Source organism: Crinia signifera, chromosome 1 (genome assembly GCF_055691185.1).
Source record: "Crinia signifera chromosome 1, ASM5569118v1, whole genome shotgun sequence".
NCBI lineage: Eukaryota > Metazoa > Chordata > Amphibia > Anura > Myobatrachidae > Crinia > Crinia signifera.
In genome coordinates this window covers 478,203,573-478,225,446 of record NC_139217.1, presented here as the reverse complement: position 1 = coordinate 478,225,446, position 21,874 = coordinate 478,203,573, and the positions used below count along the sequence as shown (strand labels likewise).

The 21,874-nt window shown below is 46.1% G+C and overlaps 1 protein-coding gene across 1 annotated transcript in view; it reads right to left on the bottom strand.

The window, feature by feature from the left end:
* The window catches only part of LOC146024716 (myosin-IIIb-like), a 493,994-nt gene that overhangs the window by 260,210 nt on the left and 211,910 nt on the right, over positions 1 to 21,874 (bottom strand). The gene's annotated exons all lie outside the window — the stretch shown is intronic.

Here is a 21,874-nt window from a genome sequence, read left to right as displayed (position 1 = left end):
CACAGGAATAGTCATTGCCGCACAATTTGGACTCCATTGATCTTTGGGACTATTACAGTGTGGACAGTGCAGGACCCATTGGCACCCCCATTTGGACTCTTCTCCCCACGTGAGATCTGGCTACAAAGCCAATTTATTGGTACAACTCCTTTGATTGTTGTATGTTTTTAGGTCATTGTACAATTTTTATATGTATATTTTTGTCATTTTGCACTCCGATGCATTCTAAATATTTCAAAATCATTAAAATATATTAATTTAAAGTGGTATTCACTCATCATTAACAAGAGCGCTGCTAAATCTTTGGGCGGGATGCTATATAGCAGAAATGCGGTAAAAACCCCGTTTTCGGGGTTTCTACCGCATCTCTATATGCTATATGGCGCCTCCGCAGTGTCAGCGCTGCGGAGGGAATCGCCAGCTAAAGCTGGCGAATCCCTGCAGAAGCCTATGGGCTTCTTACCGCAGCGCTGTTTGAGGGATCCGTCACGGATCCCTCCCAGCGTGCCCTGCGGCCGGCGCCGGGGTCTGCGCATGCGCAGATGGACTCCCGGGTCACAGACCCGGAAGTCCAGCGCCGGCACCGCATCGCAAGGGACAGCTCTTACCGCAAGAGCTGTCCCTTGCATGAATAACGGCATATGTTATAGCATATGCCGTTATTAAAAATGCGATGTCCGGCGAAGGGGGGCCGCGGATGTTATAACATCCCGCCCTTTGTGTCATACTTGCTACAGTAAAGTACTGTTTTTATGATCTACTCAGTCTGCGCTCCTCCATTCTGTTTTAACAAAGCAATCTGCATTTCTGGAGCCCTGGCTAGTAGTCCACTGAGTTGCGACCAACGCGATGACCGCGATTTCCCATAGGGAACAATGTTAAATGTCCCAATTGACCCGATTTTCCAGTTCAATGTCCCAATTCACACGATTTCCCATAGGGAACAATGTTAAATGGCCCACAGAGGCCAAATAGGCACCCTGAAGCGTGAAATGGCCCCCCTAATTGTTAACGCCACCCCACGATCAACGTCAACCCGAAGCGTGACGTTGATCGTGGTGATCTATAATTCTGCTCCATATGCTGGCAACTGAGTGTCCTGCTTCTAAACAGTGCCTTGCTATTGTATGGTCGCTAGTCTTGGAAGTAAGGGCAGCTCGGATAGTACATCGATGGTTAGCCATTCTTTCTTTAAAAGTGGTGGTGGTTTTACCCACATACAATAATCCGCATGGACAGGTTAAGGTGTACACAACATATTTTGATGTACATGTGAGGACAAAATTAATGGAAAACTTTTTACCAGTATATGGATGGTAAAATGCGCTACTTGCTATCATTGAGCTGCATGTGGTGCAGCCTGTACAACGATAGCAACCGGGGCGTTTGGACAAAAAGTGTTTTTTGGGATTCTGTTTGTTTAAGTCTGTCACATCTAATCTAACCAATGAATCTCTCAAGTTCCTACCCCTGGAGTATGCTGGCATCAAATGCGTATTATAAAGGCTTTTAAGTTCCCCATCAGAGTTTACTATGGGCCACAGTTTTTTAACTGCACTTCTGGTGACATGACTAGAGCTAGAGTATCGATTTACCCAAGGGATTTTAACAATTTTATTATCTACTATTGGCTTGGGTTTTAATGTGTCTGCTCTAGGGATGTCCCTAACTTTTTCTCTCACTTTGATAAGATCTTTATGTTCGTACCCTCTAGCTGCAAATTTATTCACCATATTATCTAAGGCTGATTCTAATTTTTCTTCACTACTCACAATGTGTCTCACTCTCAGCATCTGTGAGTAGGGGAGACCATATTTCATGGTTTCTGGATGGAAGCTATCAGCACGTAATATGGTGTTGCGGTCTGTTGGTTTGATGTAAATATCGGTGTTAATACCACTACTATCCAAATAGATATCGACATCTAGAAAGTTGACTCTGATAGTACTTATATTATATGTGAATTTTATCACGCTATCAGATCTATTATGGATGTCTAGTAATGCGGATAAGGTATCCTGTTCCCCCTTCCAGACAAATAGTAAATCATCGATGAATCTCACAAATAATAGCATATCGTCTGATTGGATCTGCTGATAGATCAATTGAGTCTCCAGATGTATCATAAAAGTGTTGGCGTACGATGGGGCCACATTGGAACCCATCGCACAGCCCCGCCTCTGCAAGAAGAAACGCCCATCAAAATAGAAGAAGTTTCTAGTTAAGGTTAAATTCAACAACTCTATAAAAAAATGGATGGGTGGTCCTTTGTAATTAGGATTATTAGTGATTAGTTTTACCACGGCCTCAATCCCGGGCTGATGGGGTATGCTTGTGTATAGGCTGGTTACGTCAGCACTGCATAAGACAATTTTATCCGCAGTGGCATTAATCCCCTCAAGCCTCAGGATCAGGTCAGTGGTATCCCTTATATATGATGTGCTATGTTGTACACATGGATTTAAGAAATAGTCTAAGTACATAGAGATGGTTTTGTGCCTGCTTGGCGGGTGGTAACCCCTAAAGGGAAACTTTGCGTGGAATTTATTGATGTTGTAGAGTCCACATCACTGTTAGAGGTATTGGTCCCTTCTGGTGCATTTTGTGGGCCCCGATTATAGCGGTTTCTCCGTTGTGAATGTACAACTCTACAACATCAATAAATTCCACGCAAAGTCTCCCTTTAGGGGTTACCACCCGCCAGGCAGGCACAAAACCACCAGCCGCCGGACGAGGAGGGGGGGCCAAAGCCAGAGGGGGAAGAAAGGCGACAGCCAAAAGCCAACATTAACTTCTTCAGTATTTAATCTTACCAACATTCCTTTGACTACATTAGAGCACAACATCCTCTCGAAGGGTCTGTCGTTTGTGCCAACAACGCCACATGACACCTTTCAGTGGAAAGTGGACAGCTATAGATTTAATAGAGGCTTGAGACTAAAGGAATATTTTGATAAGAACCTGCGACCCATGAAGAATACAGACATTCCGCCACACATCAGGAAATTACAAAAGAAGTCCACATTTGACCCACCTTCTTCAAGTGCATCATTAAAAACTTTTAATCGTCTAATGGAAAAAAAAACACCAACCACCGCCAATAAAAACTATATCCGTTCCTATTTAACAAAAACTGAAAAACAAGCCCTTCAGGACTTAAGTAAGCGGACAGATATTATTATCAGAAATGCTGATAAGGGTGGGGGTGTGGTTATACAGGAAACAGAGTCTAATATAAAAGAATGCTATAGACAATTGAATGATGTATCGGTATATGATGAGTTAGATAAAGATCCTACTGTGCGCTATAAGAATGAACTTGATAGCATATTGCAAAAAGCGGTTATGTCTGGGTACATTTCAAATGAATTAAAGGATGCATTGTCTGTGGATTTTCCTGTGGTACCTCTATTTTATGTGCTACCGAAGATCCACAAACAGCTAGTGGATCCCCCTGGCAGACCCATTATATCTGCCAGGGGTTCCTTATACCAACCCATCTCTATGTACTTAGACTATTTCTTAAACCCATGTGTACAACATAGCGCATCATATATTAGGGATACCACTGACCTGATCCTGAGGCTTGAGGGGATTAATGCCACTGCGGATAAAATTATCTTTTGCAGTGCTGACGTAACCAGCCTATACACAAGCATACCCCATCAGCCCGGGATTGAGGCCGTGGTAAAACTAATCACTAATAATCCTAATTACAAAGGACCACCCATCCATTTTTTTATAGAGTTGTTGAATTTAACCTTAACTAGAAACTTCTTCTATTTTGATGGGCGTTTCTTCTTGCAGAGGCGGGGCTGTGCGATGGGTTCCAATGTGGCCCCATCGTACGGCAACGCTTTTATGATACATCTGGAGACTCAATTGATCTATCAGCAGATCCAATCAGACGATATGCTATTGTTTGTGAGATTCATCGATGATTTACTATTTGTCTGGAAGGGGGAACAGGATACCTTATCCGCATTACTAGACATCCATAATAGATCTGATAGCGTGATAAAATTCACATATAATATAAGTACTATCAGAGTCAACTTTCTAGATGTCGATATCTATTTGGATAGTAGTGGTATTAACACCGATATTTACATCAAACCAACAGACCGCAACACCATATTACGTGCTGATAGCTTCCATCCAGAAACCATGAAATATGGTCTCCCCTACTCACAGATGCTGAGAGTGAGACACATTGTGAGTAGTGAAGAAAAATTAGAATCAGCCTTAGATAATATGGTGAATAAATTTGCAGCTAGAGGGTACGAACATAAAGATCTTATCAAAGTGAGAGAAAAAGTTAGGGACATCCCTAGAGCAGACACATTAAAACCCAAGCCAATAGTAGATAATAAAATTGTTAAAATCCCTTGGGTAAATCGATACTCTAGCTCTAGTCATGTCACCAGAAGTGCCGTTAAAAAACTGTGGCCCATAGTAAACTCTGATGGGGAACTTAAAAGCCTTTATAATACGCATTTGATGCCAGCATACTCCAGGGGTAGGAACTTGAGAGATTTATTGGTTAGTTTAGATGTGACAGACTTAAACAAACAGAATCCCAAAACACTTTTTGTCCAAACGCCCCGGTTGCTATCGTTGTACAGGCTGCACCACATGCAGCTCAATGATAGCAAGTAGCGCATTTTAATTTTGCACATTAATTTTGTCCTCACATGTACATCAAAATATGTTGTGTACACCTTAACCTGTCCATGCGGATTATTGTATGTGGGTAAAATCACCACCACTTTTAAAGAAAGAATGGCTAACCATCGATGTACTATCCGAGCTGCCCTTACCTCCAAGACTAGCGACCATCCAATAGCAAGGCACTGTTTAGAAGCAGGACACTCAGTTGCCAGCATACGGAGCAGAATTATAGATCACATCCCGGAATCAGTCCGGGGGGGGGGGGGGGGTGATCGTAACAGAAGACTCCTCCAGAGAGAGAGTTTGTGGATACACAAATTGGATTCACTCTCTCCCAGAGGTTTAAACGAATATTCAGGTCTAAGTAGTTTTCTGTAAAATTGCTGCTCCATATACTATACAAACAAGCTATGATACTATATACAAATGTTTATATTTATTATAGAACTTCACACTATGAAATGTATTTAATATATGTACTGCTAGTTATATTGGACCAACCTGTGCCGTAATGCTTTTAATTTTTAACAGAATATCTTTTTAACAGCACTATTTGTATAATGATTACGTTTTTCTAATACGTATCTTCAATCACTAGGTTTTTTAGCAACCGGACGCCATCAGCTGGGAGGCGCACTATGGTGACGTGATTCTGGCATCGAGAGAGGCGGCTGCCGCTCCGAGCTGGATTGACGCCCAGAGGAAAGCCACACAGCTGTGGTGAATGGGATGACGCATGGGGGTGTGTTCATGTGGGGTATATATGTATGTTTGTTTCACTATGCACTTTATCCCTGACGACGGGCTGCGTCCCGAAACATGTCGGCTTCTTGAATAAAGTTTTTTCACTTGCAAAGAGAAGTCTTCAGAATGCCGCTTATTTGAGGAATCTATACAAGGTCACAACACCTGAGAGGGCACCGGAGCAGTTCACCTGCAAAGCAAGGAGTGCCGGGATCTGCGCTGCATATATATATATATATATATATATATATATATATATATATATATATATATATATATATATATATATATTTCAGGAGCTTTTTAGTGTATGTAACAGAAGAATGTGTATAAACCTAACCTACTAAAGCATCCAGTGGAGTAGTGAGTTTTTCACCCACTTTATTGTTGTACTAGGGTTATTTGCAGCTGGTTCCTCAAATGTCGAACCTTAAAAGCTTAATGCCCCTTGACCCCATCCCCCAAATAAAAAAAATAAAAAACAATAGGGAACATCTGATAGTGTGATATTGTTTCTATTTAAAAAAAAAAATAATGTAACACACATAAAAACATAAAATAGATAGAATGGTCATGTACAATAAAAAAAGCTTATCTGACATGCATCAGTTTGTAGAGAGGTATCTGTAGGTTCCCAATGTGTTTAATCCCTTTTGCAATCTCTGGGACATCCCCATGGGTCAATATTGGGGGGGGGGGGGGGGGGGGGGCATGCACCAAAACACCTAATTTATAGGTGTGGGTATTTGTTGGAATCAATACATGTATGTTTGGGATGCAGTTACAATCCCGGCGTTCAGAATCCCGATGCCGGAATCCTGACACATTCTGCCTCTGTGGATATCCACAACACCCATAGTGGCGAGCGCAGCGATCCCGCAAGGGGGGCGATCCATGTCCCACCCTTGTCGGGATTCCGGCATCGGGATATTGAACGCCGGAATTCCGACAGCCGGGATGTAGAACCAATCCCGTTTGTTCAGGCTCCAGGCGTCTACATGCGGTTGCGCGAGAGATCCCAGGTCACAAGACCTTCTGGACATATTGGTATTACATGGGATATCGCACATCTCCCACAGACACAGAATGAGGATCTTGTTAGACAGAAGAAGGTAATCAGATGTGCAAAAGCACAGGCTGAGGAGAAAATGGCCCAGTCAGTGGGTAAAGGGGGGAAACTTTTTTTAGGTATATAAGTGAAAGGAGAAAAACAAAAAGTGGAGTAAACACAGAGAGTGGAAGTCTTCTTGAGGGGGACAATGTAATAGCAGATCATATTAATAATTATTTCCGCTCAGTATTCACTGCTGAAAGAGAGGGGGAGGGGCCACAGTTAAGTTGCAAGTATAGTCAGAAAACTGAGGGAGAGACAAGTACATTTACAGAGGAGAAGGTCCTCACAGAACTCTCAACACTGAAAGTGGATAAATCAATGGGGCCAGATGGGATACATCCAAGGATACTAAAAGAGCTTAAAGGGGAGCTGGTAAAACCATTAACAGTAGTCACTAGCTACTGGAGTAATCCCAGAGGACTGGAAAACAGGGATTGTAGTCCCACTGCACAAAAGTGGAAGCAAGGAAGAGGTAAGCAACTATCGACCAGTGAGCCTTACATCAGTAGTAGGGAAACTGATGGAAACACTCGTAAACCAAAGAGTTGTAGAATATCTCAAAACCAGCAATTTTCAGGATCCAAAACAGCATGGGTTTACTGGGGGAAGATCATGTCAAACAAATCATATTGACTTTTTTGGCTGGGTGATTAAAGTGATAGATCAAGGTGGGGCTGTAGATGTAGCTTATCTAGAATTTAGTAAGGCTTTTGACACTGTCCCACATTGCAGATTGTTAAATAAACTTGAAAGTTTGGGATTGGATTCTAAGATAGTTGAATGGATAAGATCTTGGTTGCAGGACAGAAAACAGAGTTGTAGTAAATAGAGTACAGTCAAAGGAGGGAAAGGTTACAAGTGGCATACCCCAGGGATCTGTACTTGGACCAGTGCTTTTTAATATCTTTATTGATGATATTGCAAATGGAATTAAGGGTGAAATGTGCCTTTATGCCAATGACACAAATGTATGCAACAGGGTAGACACACAGGAGGGGTAAAACAAATGATCGATGATCTAGGTAAATTAGAGGAATGGTCAATGGCATGGCAACTACAGTTTAATGCCAAAAAATGCAAAATCATGCACTTGGGTCTCAAAAGTCCAAAGACTAAATATAGTATAAATGGCACTATAATGGAAACTACTAAGGAAGAGAGGGATCTAGGTGTCACTATTTCAGGGGACTTAAAGGCAGGTAGGCAATGTAATAAAGCAATGAAGAAGGCAAGTCAGATGCGTGGTTGCATAGGGAGAGGCATCAGCAGTAGAAAGAAAGTAATAATGCCACTGTATATGCCATTTGTAGGACATCATCTATATACTATGCCCAATTCTTTATAGGTCATTGGTACAACCTCATCTAGATTAGTGTTCAGTTCTGGAGCCCATATCTCCAGAAGGATATAAATACATTAGAGACTGTACAAAGAAGGGCAACTAAAATGGTGCATGGCCTACATCACAAAACGTACCAGGAAAGACTAAAAGATCTTAATATGTATACTTTAGAGCAGAGAAGGGAAAGGGGGGACATGATAGAAACTTTCAAATATATCAAGGGTTTAAACAAGGTACAGGTGGGAGACATTCTTCACAGGAAGAGGAGCAACAGAACACGAGGACATGCACTGACACTAGAGGGAGGAAGATTCAGGAGAAATTTGAGGAAGAATTACTTCACAGAAAGTAGTAGATAAGTGGAATAGCCTACCATCAGAGGTGGTAGAGGCAAATACAGTAGTACAGTGTAAACATGCTTGGGATAGGCATAATGATATCATTACAAAAAAAAAATAAGGATCAAATATGGTTTGAGGTAAAAAGGGGCAGACTACATGGGCCAAGTGGTTCTTATCTGCCGTCACAGTCTATGTTTCTATGTTTTATGTCTCTATGACTGCCATTCTTGCCTGCCCCAGGAGGCTGCTTAATGGGTTGTGGAGCGCAGCTTGCGGTTCAGGGGAACGCTCAGACGTCTGCGCGCATGCACAGGTCCATAACTCCACCCACGGCAATCACGCCCCAGCTTCTGTCCAGCTTTATGGTGGGGGTCATTTTAGGAGAGTCTACATTAATAGATAAATACCTAGGTCATTGAAAATAGACACTAGGAATGCATGTGCTGTCCCCCAAAACTTGGGAGAGATCATATAGGCTTAGTACACATACTGGGCATTGTGACTATCCATAAACAGTGGAATTATCTTTACAGAAGCCTATATAAATATTTTAAATATATATTTTTATTTTTTTACAGTCACACATGTGGACTATTTCAATAGTGCATAAGATTATCATAAAGTGAAATATATTATTTTACAAAAAGTTATTGTAAAAAGCAAAATAGATGAGTACATATAAATAGCTTTATAGAATCGGTGTGTGCACTTATAGAACCTTCATTTAAGGATTTATATCACCTATGCTTTGACACTGAAGGCACAAGGCACCAGGTAAGGTATGGAGGTGGGACCCGCTGTCTCTCACCGCAAAGGACAGCTCTTAACGCAAGAGCTGTCCTTTGCCATAATTATCGCATATGTTAGAGCAGCCCCCCCCCCCCACAGTCTGGAAGCATCACAGATGCGTTCCACCTGTTGTACTGCTCCAACCTCTCTGCCTGGGCAGACAGCAGCCCCTGTTGGCCGGCAGTGGGAAATACCTATGGGACCCAAACTAACCACATACAGGGGGTCAGAATAAGAGAAGGCAGAGAAGTAAGAAAAGCAGCGTCTATGGCGGCGACCAAGCTGAAGATCTAATATTTAATCTGTCCGATAGAGTTCAGTCATCAGAGGAAAGGAAGGTGCTAAATAAAGGTTTGAGTTTTGTGCCTACCAATCAGCACAACGAGTTTACCTGGAAGCTGAATCTGGAATAATGTTAGTTACCCACACATTATGTACTCCATCATCATACTAGTATCTTTATACATATGACTAGAACACAAGGATAGCTATAGAATGAGATCCTTTCTAAGAGTATAGAGATCATCCCACTTATTTAATATTAATATTCACTATTGTGAATACGCCCTAGGCAACTCACAGTTAAAATGAAGATCACTCCCTATTAGACTCTGCACAATAGTGGCAGTACACAACGGATAATAGAAAGTTAGCTATATAGAAATCACTGGACGCTACCTGTCCCAACAGACACATATAAATAGAAGGTCACTCCTTATAAGATTCAGCACAACAGTCGTAGGACACAACGTAGACAATTAGTTATATAGATATCACTGGATGCTATCTGTCCCAATAATTACAAATACACGCACCACATATATGAACACCCTCCAAAATCACCTAGAACAGGATTTCACCAGCCATTGTTTCACAGTGCCACTTATGGACAGATTTTATTACAGTTAAATATTCTCTACATTCCATCTATTTATGTAAACTTCGAAGAATGTTGTAGGAGCACACTGCATAAAATATTATATGGCTTCATATCCCATAACACCTTTACACACATTAAATTACACACACACACACACACACACACACACACACACACCAGTTTAATCAGTCACAATTAGCAGTATTACACACTAGGTTTCGCTTTATTATTACTGACATTAACCATATATATTGTCATCATATGTTCAGATCAGCGGTGGAACGCATATTTATATTAGTGGAATGCAAAGTTTAATCGGGCACTCCCACCCGTCAGTTACGAGGAGATTGACCAGTGGGAACGCAAAGCCCTCCTGGAAGTAATCCATCTGTCATAATACAGGTGGAACGCATAGTGCAGGGTTCCCGGATACCATCCCCGGCCGTAAACTGAGGTGGAACGCAAAATTGGAACGCATCGCGTACCCGGAAGCCAGACCTTCCGACTTATACCACCGATAACTGACACTTTCAGTATTACACACTGCTTAATTGACAGGACGATTAGTGGCCACCTAATGACTACACATTCCCAGGAGCTACTCAGTGAGCATATGAGCAATTTCTTAGGTAAACCCCACTATCCAATCACATACGGCGTTAGATACAGGAAATGAGGTAATACTGCAGAAGGGTATAAAAAAAACCCTGCCTAGTGACGATACACTCACACTCTGACTGATTGGATACACTCAACCCATTTGCGGGTAAGACACATCTCTCATACTACTAATTGGTTGCACTCTGTTGGTGTTATATCTGCCAAGATTTTCATTATCATGTTTAGTACGTGCACCCTCTCCATTGTGTAAATGGGAATAGATGCTGTTTGGTAATGCATAACTCATACTTTTTCCAATTGGATGTTTGGAATATTGTACACCATGTAACAGATCTTGACATGATCCATCATTGTATTATACACACTATGTATAATGTAGCTTATACCCTGCAAAGCATACCTTATCCTCGCTCCAATCTGCTGTTAGGAATAATGTGCTCTATCTAGCATTGTATTATATACACTATGTATAATGTACACTATGTCTCAATATCTGTCTTTATTTACTACATTGGATACATATTACCGTATTTGGAATAATGTGTACTATGTATTACCATCTTGTACTAGGACTATACATTGTTACCATCTTGTACTAGGACTATACATTGTTACCATCTTGTACTAGGACTATACATTGTTACCATCTTGTACTAGGACTATACACTTTTTGGATGTGATTCTTAGCAATATCCCTTAATTGATTGTTAACCCTGTGAGGCTGGCCACCATATATTATGGATAAGTCCTGGAGCAAAAATGCTGTGTGCACTGCTTTAAGATGTAATGGTCACTATAAGGCCATACCAATTATTCACTATGTCTATTAAAATTATATATACCCACATACACCTCTTTAATATAGCATTTATGTTATTATTTATGGACTACAGAATTTTTATCTGGTGAGAATATCAGTCTGACTGGGATATGTGTCAGTGTGTAATGAGTACACCTGCAGGGTGACCTGGGATATGTGTCAGTGTGTAATGAGTACACCTGCTGGGTGACCTGGGATATGTGTCAGTGTGTACTGAGTGCACCTGCTGGGTGACCTGAGATATGTGTCAGTGTGTAATGAGTACACCTGCAGGGTGACCTGGGATATGTGTCAGTGTGTAATGAGTACACCTGCAGGGTGACCTGGGATATGTGTCAGTGTGTAATGAGTACACCTGCTGGGTGACCTGGGATATGTGTCAGTGTGTAATGAGTGCACCTGCTGGGTGACCTGGGATATGTGTCAGTGTGTAATGAGTGCACCTGCTGGGTGACCTGGGATGTGTCAGTGTGTAATGAGTACACCTGCTGGGTGACCTGGGATATGTGTCAGTGTGTAATGAGTACACCTGCAGGGTGACCTGGGATATGTGTCAGTGTGTAATGAGTACACCTGCCTGCTGGGTGACCTGGGATATGTGTCAGTGTGTAATGAGTACACCTGCAGGGTGACCTGGGATATGTGTCAGTGTGTAATGAGTGCACCTGCAGGGTGACCTGGGATATGTGTCAGTGTGTAATGAGTGCACCTGCAGGGTGACCTGGGATATGTGTCAGTGTGTAATGAGTACACCTGCTGGGTGACCTGGGATATGTGTCAGTGTGTAATGAGTACACCTGCAGGGTGACCTGGGATATGTGTCAGTGTGTAATGAGTGCACCTGCTGGGTGACCTGGGATATGTGTCAGTGTGTAATGAGTACACCTGCTGGGTGACCTGGGATATGTGTCAGTGTGTAATGAGTACACCTGCTGGGTGACCTGGGATGTGTCAGTGTGTAATGAGTACACCTGCTGGGTGACCTGGGATATGTGTCAGTGTGTAATGAGTACACCTGCTGGGTGACCTGGGATATGTGTCAGTGTGTACTGAGTGCACCTGCTGGGTGACCTGGGATATGTGTCAGTGTGTAATGAGTACACCTGCAGGGTGACCTGGGATATGTGTCAGTGTGTAATGAGTGCACCTGCTGGGTGACCTGGGATATGTGTCAGTGTGTAATGAGTACACCTGCAGGGTGACCTGGGATATGTGTCAGTGAGCAATGAGTACACCTGCTGGGTGACCTGGGATATGTGTCAGTGTGTACTGAGTGCACCTGCAGGGTGACCTGGGATATGTGTCAGTGTGTAATGAGTGCACCTGCAGGGTGACCTGGGATATGTGTCAGTGTGTAATGAGTACGCCTGCAGGGTGACCTGGGATATGTGTCAGTGTGTAATGAGTACGCCTGCTGGGTTACCTGGGATATGTGTCAGTGTGTAATGAGTGCACCTGCTGGGTGACCTGGGATATGTCTCAGTGTGTAATGAGTGCACCTGCTGGGTGACCTGGGATATGTGTCAGTGTGTACTGAGTACACCTGCAGGGTGACCTGGGATATGTGTCAGTGTGTAATGAGTGCACCTGCAGGGTGACCTGGGATATGTGTCAGTGTGTAATGAGTACACCTGCTGGGTGACCTGGGATATGTGTCAGTGTGTAATGAGTGCACCTGCAGGGTGACCTGGGATATGTGTCAGTGTGTAATGAGTGCACCTGCAGGGTGACCTGGGATATGTGTCAGTGTGTAATGAGTGCACCTGCAGGGTGACCTGGGATATGTGTCAGTGTGTAATGAGTGCACCTGCAGGGTGACCTGGGATATGTGTCAGTGTGTAATGAGTGCACCTGCAGGGTGACCTGGGATATGTGTCAGTGTGTAATGAGTGCACCTGCAGGGTGACCTGGGATATGTGTCAGTGTGTAATGAGTGCACCTGCAGGGTGACCTGGGATATGTGTCAGTGTGTAATGAGTGCACCTGCAGGGTGACCTGGGATATGTGTCAGTGTGTAATGAGTACACCTGCAGGGTGACCTGGGATATGTGTCAGTGTGTAATGAGTACGCCTGCTGGGTTACCTGGGATATGTGTCAGTGTGTAATGAGTGCACCTGCTGGGTGACCTGGGATATGTGTCAGTGTGTAATGAGTGCACCTGCTGGGTGACCTGGGATATGTGTCAGTGTGTAATGAGTACACCTGCAGGGTGACCTGGGATATGTGTCAGTGTGTACTGAGTGCACCTGCTGGGTGACCTGGGATATGTGTCAGTGTGTAATGAGTACACCTGCTGGGTGACCTGGGATATGTGTCAGTGTGTAATGAGTACACATGTGCGCCTGCTGGGTGACCTGGGATATGTGTCAGTGTGTAATGAGTGCACCTGCAGGGTGACCTGGGATATGTGTCAGTGTGTAATGAGTACACCTGCTGGGTGACCTGGGATATGTGTCAGTGTGTAATGAGTGCACCTGCTGGGTGACCTGGGATATGTGTCAGTGTGTAATGAGTGCACCTGCTGGGTGACCTGGGATATGTGTCAGTCAGTAATGAGTACACCTGCAGGGTGACCTGGGATATGTGTCAGTGTGTACTGAGTGAACCTGCAGGGTGACCTGGGATATGTGTCAGTGTGTAATGAGTACACCTGCTGGGTGACCTGGGATATGTGTCAGTGTGTAATGAGTACACCTGCAGGGTGACCTGGGATATGTGTCAGTGTGTAATGAGTACACCTGCCTGCTGGGTGACCTGGGATATGTGTCAGTGTGTAATGAGTGCACCTGCAGGGTGACCTGGGATATGTGTCAGTGTGTAATGAGTACACCTGCAGGGTGACCTGGGATATGTGTCAGTGTGTAATGAGTACACCTGCAGGGTGACCTGGGAAATGTGTCAGTGTGTAATGAGTACACCTGCTGGGTGACCTGGGATATGTGTCAGTGTGTAATGAGTGCACCTGCAGGGTGACCTGGGATATGTGTCAGTGTGTAATGAGTGCACCTGCTGGGTGACCTGGGATATGTGTCAGTGTGTAAAGAGTACACCTGCAGGGTGACCTGGGAAATGTGTCATTGTGTAATGAGTACACCTGCAGGGTGACCTGGGATATGTGTCAGTGTGTAATGAGTACACCTGCAGGGTGACCTGGGATATGTGTCAGTGTGTAAAGAGTACACCTGCAGGGTGACCTGGGATATGTGTCAGTGTGTAAAGAGTACACCTGCAGGGTGACCTGGGATATGTGTCAGTGTGTAATGAGTACACCTGCAGGGTGACCTGGGATATGTGTCAGTGTGTAATGAGTACACATGTGTGCCTGCTGGGTGACCTGGGATATGTGTCAGTGTGTACTGAGTGCACCTGCAGGGTGACCTGGGATATGTGTCAGTGTGTAATGAGTGCACCTGCTGGGTGACCTGGGATATGTCTCAGTGTGTAATGAGTACACCTGCAGGGTGACCTGGGATGTGTCAGTGTGTAATGAGTACACCTGCAGGGTGACCTGGGATATGTGTCAGTGTGTAATGAGTACACCTGCTGGGTGACCTGGGATATGTGTCAGTGTGTACTGAGTGCACCTGCTGGGTGACCTGAGATATGTGTCAGTGTGTAATGAGTACACCTGCAGGGTGACCTGGGATATGTGTCAGTGTGTAATGAGTACACCTGCAGGGTGACCTGGGATATGTGTCAGTGTGTAATGAGTACACTTGCTGGGTGACCTGGGATATGTGTCAGTGTGTAATGAGTGCACCTGCTGGGTGACCTGGGATATGTGTCAGTGTGTAATGAGTGCACCTGCTGGGTGACCTGGGATGTGTCAGTGTGTAATGAGTACACCTGCTGGGTGACCTGGGATATGTGTCAGTGTGTAATGAGTACACCTGCAGGGTGACCTGGGATATGTGTCAGTGTGTAATGAGTACACCTGCCTGCTGGGTGACCTGGGATATGTGTCAGTGTGTAATGAGTGCACCTGCAGGGTGACCTGGGATATGTGTCAGTGTGTAATGAGTGCACCTGCAGGGTGACCTGGGATATGTGTCAGTGTGTAATGAGTGCACCTGCAGGGTGACCTGGGATATGTGTCAGTGTGTAATGAGTACACCTGCTGGGTGACCTGGGATATGTGTCAGTGTGTACTGAGTGCACCTGCTGGGTGACCTGGGATATGTGTCAGTGTGTAATGAGTACACCTGCAGGGTGACCTGGGATATGTGTCAGTGTGTAATGAGTGCACCTGCTGGGTGACCTGGGATATGTGTCAGTGTGTAATGAGTGCACCTGCTGGGTGACCTGGGATATGTGTCAGTGTGTAATGAGTGCACCTGCTGGGTGACCTGGGATATGTGTCAGTGTGTAATGAGTGCACCTGCTGGGTGACCTGGGATATGTGTCAGTGTGTAATGAGTACACCTGCTGGGTGACCTGGGATGTGTCAGTGTGTAATGAGTACACCTGCAGGGTGACCTGGGATGTGTCAGTGTGTAATGAGTGCACCTGCAGGGTGACCTGGGATATGTGTCAGTGTGTAATGAGTACACCTGCTGGGTGACCTGGGATGTGTCAGTGTGTAATGAGTACACCTGCTGGGTGACCTGGGATATGTGTCAGTGTGTACTGAGTGCACCTGCTGGGTGACCTGGGATATGTGTCAGTGTGTAATGAGTACACCTGCAGGGTGACCTGGGATATGTGTCAGTGTGTAATGAGTGCACCTGCTGGGTGACCTGGGATATGTGTCAGTGTGTAATGAGTACACCTGCAGGGTGACCTGGGATATGTGTCAATGAGCAATGAGTACACCTGCTGGGTGACCTGGGATATGTGTCAGTGTGTACTGAGTGCACCTGCAGGGTGACCTGGGATATGTGTCAGTGTGTAATGAGTACACCTGCAGGGTGACCTGGGATATGTGTCAGTGTGTAATGAGTACACCTGCTGGGTGACCTGGGATATGTGTCAGTGTGTACTGAGTGCACCTGCTGGGTGACCTGGGAAATGTGTCAGTGTGTAATGAGTACACCCGCAGGGTGACCTGGGATATGTGTCAGTGTGTACTGAGTGCACCTGCTGGGTGACCTGGGATATGTGTCAGTGTGTAATGAGTGCACCTGCAGGGTGACCTGGGATATGTGTCAGTGTGTAATGAGTGCACCTGCAGGGTGACCTGGGATATGTGTCAGTGTGTAATGAGTACACCTGCAGGGTGACCTGGGATATGTGTCAGTGTGTAATGAGTACACCTGCAGGGTGACCTGGGATATGTGTCAGTGTGTAATGAGTACACATGTGCACCTGCAGGGTGACCTGGGATATGTGTCAGTGTGTAATGAGTGCACCTGCAGGGTGACCTGGGATATGTGTCAGTGTGTAATGAGTGCACCTGCAGGGTGACCTGGGATATGTGTCAGTGTGTAATGAGTGCACCTGCAGGGTGACCTGGGATATGTGTCAGTGTGTAATGAGTGCACCTGCAGGGTGACCTGGGATATGTGTCAGTGTGTAATGAGTGCACCTGCTGGGTGACCTGGGATATGTGTCAGTCAGTAATGAGTACACCTGCAGGGTGACCTGGGATATGTGTCAGTGTGTACTGAGTGAACCTGCAGGGTGACCTGGGATATGTGTCAGTGTGTAATGAGTGCACCTGCTGGGTGACCTGGGATATGTGTCAGTCAGTAATGAGTACACCTGCAGGGTGACCTGGGATATGTGTCAGTGTGTACTGAGTGAACCTGCAGGGTGACCTGGGATATGTGTCAGTGTGTAATGAGTACACCTGCTGGGTGACCTGGGATATGTGTCAGTGTGTAATGAGTAATCCTGCAGGGTGACCTGGGATATGTGTCAGTGTGTAATGAGTACACCTGCCTGCTGGGTGACCTGGGATATGTGTCAGTGTGTAATGAGTGCACCTGCAGGGTGACCTGGGATATGTGTCAGTGTGTAATGAGTACACCTGCAGGGTGACCTGGGATATGTGTCAGTGTGTAATGAGTACACCTGCAGGGTGACCTGGGAAATGTGTCAGTGTGTAATGAGTACACCTGCTGGGTGACCTGGGATATGTGTCAGTGTGTAATGAGTGCACCTGCAGGGTGACCTGGGATATGTGTCAGTGTGTAATGAGTACACCTGCAGGGTGACCTGGGATATGTGTCAGTGTGTAATGAGTACACCTGCAGGGTGACCTGGGATATGTGTCAGTGTGTAATGAGTACACATGTGCGCCTGCTGGGTGACCTGGGATATGTGTCAGTGTGTACTGAGTGCACCTGCAGGGTGACCTGGGGTATGTGTCAGTGTGTAATGAGTGCACCTGCTGGGTGACCTGGGATATGTCTCAGTGTGTAATGAGTACACCTGCAGGGTGACCTGGGATGTGTCAGTGTGTAATGAGTACACCTGCAGGGTGACCTGGGATATGTGTCAGTGTGTAATGAGTACACCTGCTGGGTGACCTGGGATATGTGTCAGTGTGTACTGAGTGCACCTGCTGGGTGACCTGAGATATGTGTCAGTGTGTAATGAGTACACCTGCAGGGTGACCTGGGATATGTGTCAGTGTGTAATGAGTACACCTGCAGGGTGACCTGGGATATGTGTCAGTGTGTAATGAGTACACCTGCTGGGTGACCTGGGATATGTGTCAGTGTGTAATGAGTGCACCTGCTGGGTGACCTGGGATATGTGTCAGTGTGTAATGAGTGCACCTGCTGGGTGACCTGGGAAATGTGTCAGTGTGTAATGAGTACACCTGCTGGGTGACCTGGGAAATGTGTCAGTGTGTAATGAGTACACCTGCAGGGTGACCTGGGATATGTGTCAGTGTGTAATGAGTACACCTGCCTGCTGGGTGACCTGGGATATGTGTCAGTGTGTAATGAGTACACCTGCAGGGTGACCTGGGATATGTGTCCGTGTGTAATGAGTGCACCTGCAGGGTGACCTGGGATATGTGTCAGTGTGTAATGAGTGCACCTGCAGGGTGACCTGGGATATGTGTCAGTGTGTAATGAGTACACCTGCTGGGTGACCTGGGATATGTGTCAGTGTGTACTGAGTGAACCTGCAGGGTGACCTGGGATATGTGTCAGTGTGTAATGAGTACACCTGCTGGGTGACCTGGGATATGTGTCAGTGTGTAATGAGTACACCTGCAGGGTGACCTGGGATATGTGTCAGTGTGTAATGAGTACACCTGCCTGCTGGGTGACCTGGGATATGTGTCAGTGTGTAATGAGTGCACCTGCAGGGTGACCTGGGATATGTGTCAGTGTGTAATGAGTACACCTGCAGGGTGACCTGGGATATGTGTCAGTGTGTAATGAGTACACCTGCAGGGTGACCTGGGAAATGTGTCAGTGTGTAATGAGTACACCTGCTGGGTGACCTGGGATATGTGTCAGTGTGTAATGAGTGCACCTGCAGGGTGACCTGGGATATGTGTCAGTGTGTAATGAGTGCACCTGCTGGGTGACCTGGGATATGTGTCAGTGTGTAAAGAGTACACCTGCAGGGTGACCTGGGAAATGTGTCATTGTGTAATGAGTACACCTGCAGGGTGACCTGGGATATGTGTCAGTGTGTAATGAGTACACCTGCAGGGTGACCTGGGATATGTGTCAGTGTGTAAAGAGTACACCTGCAGGGTGACCTGGGATATGTGTCAGTGTGTAATGAGTACACCTGCAGGGTGACCTGGGATATGTGTCAGTGTGTAATGAGTACACATGTGCGCCTGCTGGGTGACCTGGGATATGTGTCAGTGTGTACTGAGTGCACCTGCAGGGTGACCTGGGATATGTGTCAGTGTGTAATGAGTGCACCTGCTGGGTGACCTGGGATATGTCTCAGTGTGTAATGAGTACACCTGCAGGGTGACCTGGGATGTGTCAGTGTGTAATGAGTACACCTGCAGGGTGACCTGGGATATGTGTCAGTGTGTAATGAGTACACCTGCTGGGTGACCTGGGATATGTGTCAGTGTGTACTGAGTGCACCTGCTGGGTGACCTGAGATATGTGTCAGTGTGTAATGAGTACACCTGCAGGGTGACCTGGGATATGTGTCAGTGTGTAATGAGTACACCTGCAGGGTGACCTGGGATATGTGTCAGTGTGTAATGAGTACACCTGCTGGGTGACCTGGGATATGTGTCAGTGTGTAATGAGTGCACCTGCTGGGTGACCTGGGATATGTGTCAGTGTGTAATGAGTGCACCTGCTGGGTGACCTGGGATGTGTCAGTGTGTAATGAGTACACCTGCTGGGTGACCTGGGATATGTGTCAGTGTGTAATGAGTACACCTGCAGGGTGACCTGGGATATGTGTCAGTGTGTAATGAGTACACCTGCCTGCTGGGTGACCTGGGATATGTGTCAATGTTTAATGAGTGCACCTGCAGGGTGACCTGGGATATGTGTCAGTGTGTAATGAGTGCACCTGCAGGGTGACCTGGGATATGTGTCAGTGTGTAATGAGTACACCTGCTGGGTGACCTGGGATATGTGTCAGTGTGTACTGAGTGCACCTGCTGGGTGACCTGGGATATGTGTCAGTGTGTAATGAGTACACCTGCTGGGTGACCTGGGATATGTGTCAGTGTGTAATGAGTGCACCTGCTGGGTGACCTGGGATATGTGTCAGTGTGTAATGAGTGCACCTGCAGGGTGACCTGGGATATGTGTCAGTGTGTAATGAGTGCACCTGCTGGGTGACCTGGGATATGTGTCAGTGTGTAATGAGTACACCTGCAGGGTGACCTGGGATATGTGTCAGTGTGTAATGAGTGCACCTGCTGGGTGACCTGGGATATGTGTCAGTGTGTAATGAGTGCACCTGCTGGGTGACCTGGGATATGTGTCAGTGTGTAATGAGTGCACCTGCTGGGTGACCTGGGATATGTGTCAGTGTGTAATGAGTACACCTGCTGGGTGACCTGGGATATGTGTCAGTGTGTACTGAGTGCACCTGCTGGGTGACCTGGGATATGTGTCAGTGTGTAATGAGTACACCCGCAGGGTGACCTGGGATATGTGTCAGTGTGTAATGAGTGCACCTGCTGGGTGACCTGGGATATGTGTCAGTGTGTAATGAGTACACCTGCCTGCTGGGTGACCTGGGATATGTGTCAGTGTGTAATGAGTACACCTGCTGGGTGACCTGGGATATGTGTCAGTGTGTAATGAGTACACCTGCTGGGTGACCTGGGATATGTGTCAGTGAGCAATGAGTACACCTGCTGGGTGACCTGGGATATGTGTCAGTGTGTACTGAGTGCACCTGCAGGGTGACCTGGGATATGTGTCAGTGTGTAATGAGTACACCTGCTGGGTGACCTGGGATATGTGTCAGTGTGTACTGAGTGCACCTGCTGGGTGACCTGGGATATGTGTCAGTGTGTAATGAGTACACCTGCAGGGTGACCTGGGATATGTGTCAGTGTGTAATGAGTGCACCTGCAGGGTGACCTGGGATATGTGTCAGTGTGTAATGAGTACACCTGCTGGGTGACCTGGGATATGTGTCAGTGTGTAATGAGTACACCTGCAGGGTGACCTGGGATATGTGTCAGTGAGCAATGAGTACACCTGCTGGGTGACCAGGGATATGTGTCAGTGTGTACTGAGTGCACCTGCTGGGTGACCAGGGATATGTGTCAGTGTGTACTGAGTGCACCTGCTGGGTGACCTGGGATATGTGTCAGTGTGTAATGAGTACACCTGCAGGGTGACCTGGGATATGTGTCAGTGTGTAATGAGTGCACCTGCAGGGTGACCTGGGATATGTGTCAGTGTGTAATGAGTACACCTGCTGGGTGACCTGGGATATGTGTCAGTGTGTAATGAGTACACCTGCTGGGTGACCTGGGATATGTGTCAGTGAGCAATGAGTACACCTGCTGGGTGACCTGGGATATGTGTCAGTGTGTACTGAGTGCACCTGCAGGGTGACCTGGGATATGTGTCAGTGTGTAATGAGTACACCTGCTGGGTGACCTGGGATATGTGTCAGTGTGTACTGAGTGCACCTGCTGGGTGACCTGGGATATGTGTCAGTGTGTAATGAGTACACCTGCAGGGTGACCTGGGATATGTGTCAGTGTGTAATGAGTGCACCTGCAGGGTGACCTGGGATATGTGTCAGTGTGTAATGAGTACACCTGCTGGGTGACCTGGGATATGTGTCAGTGTGTAATGAGTACACCTGCAGGGTGACCTGGGATATGTGTCAGTGAGCAATGAGTACACCTGCTGGGTGACCAGGGATATGTGTCAGTGTGTACTGAGTGCACCTGCTGGGTGACCAGGGATATGTGTCAGTGAGCAATGAGTACACCTGCTGGGTGACCTGGGATATGTGTCAGTGTGTACTGAGTGCACCTGCAGGGTGACCTGGGATATGTGTCAGTGTGTAATGAGTACACCTGCTGGGTGACCTGGGATATGTGTCAGTGAGCAATGAGTACACCTGCTGGGTGACCTGGGATATGTGTCAGTGTGTAATGAGTGCACCTGCTGGGTGACCTGGGATATGTGT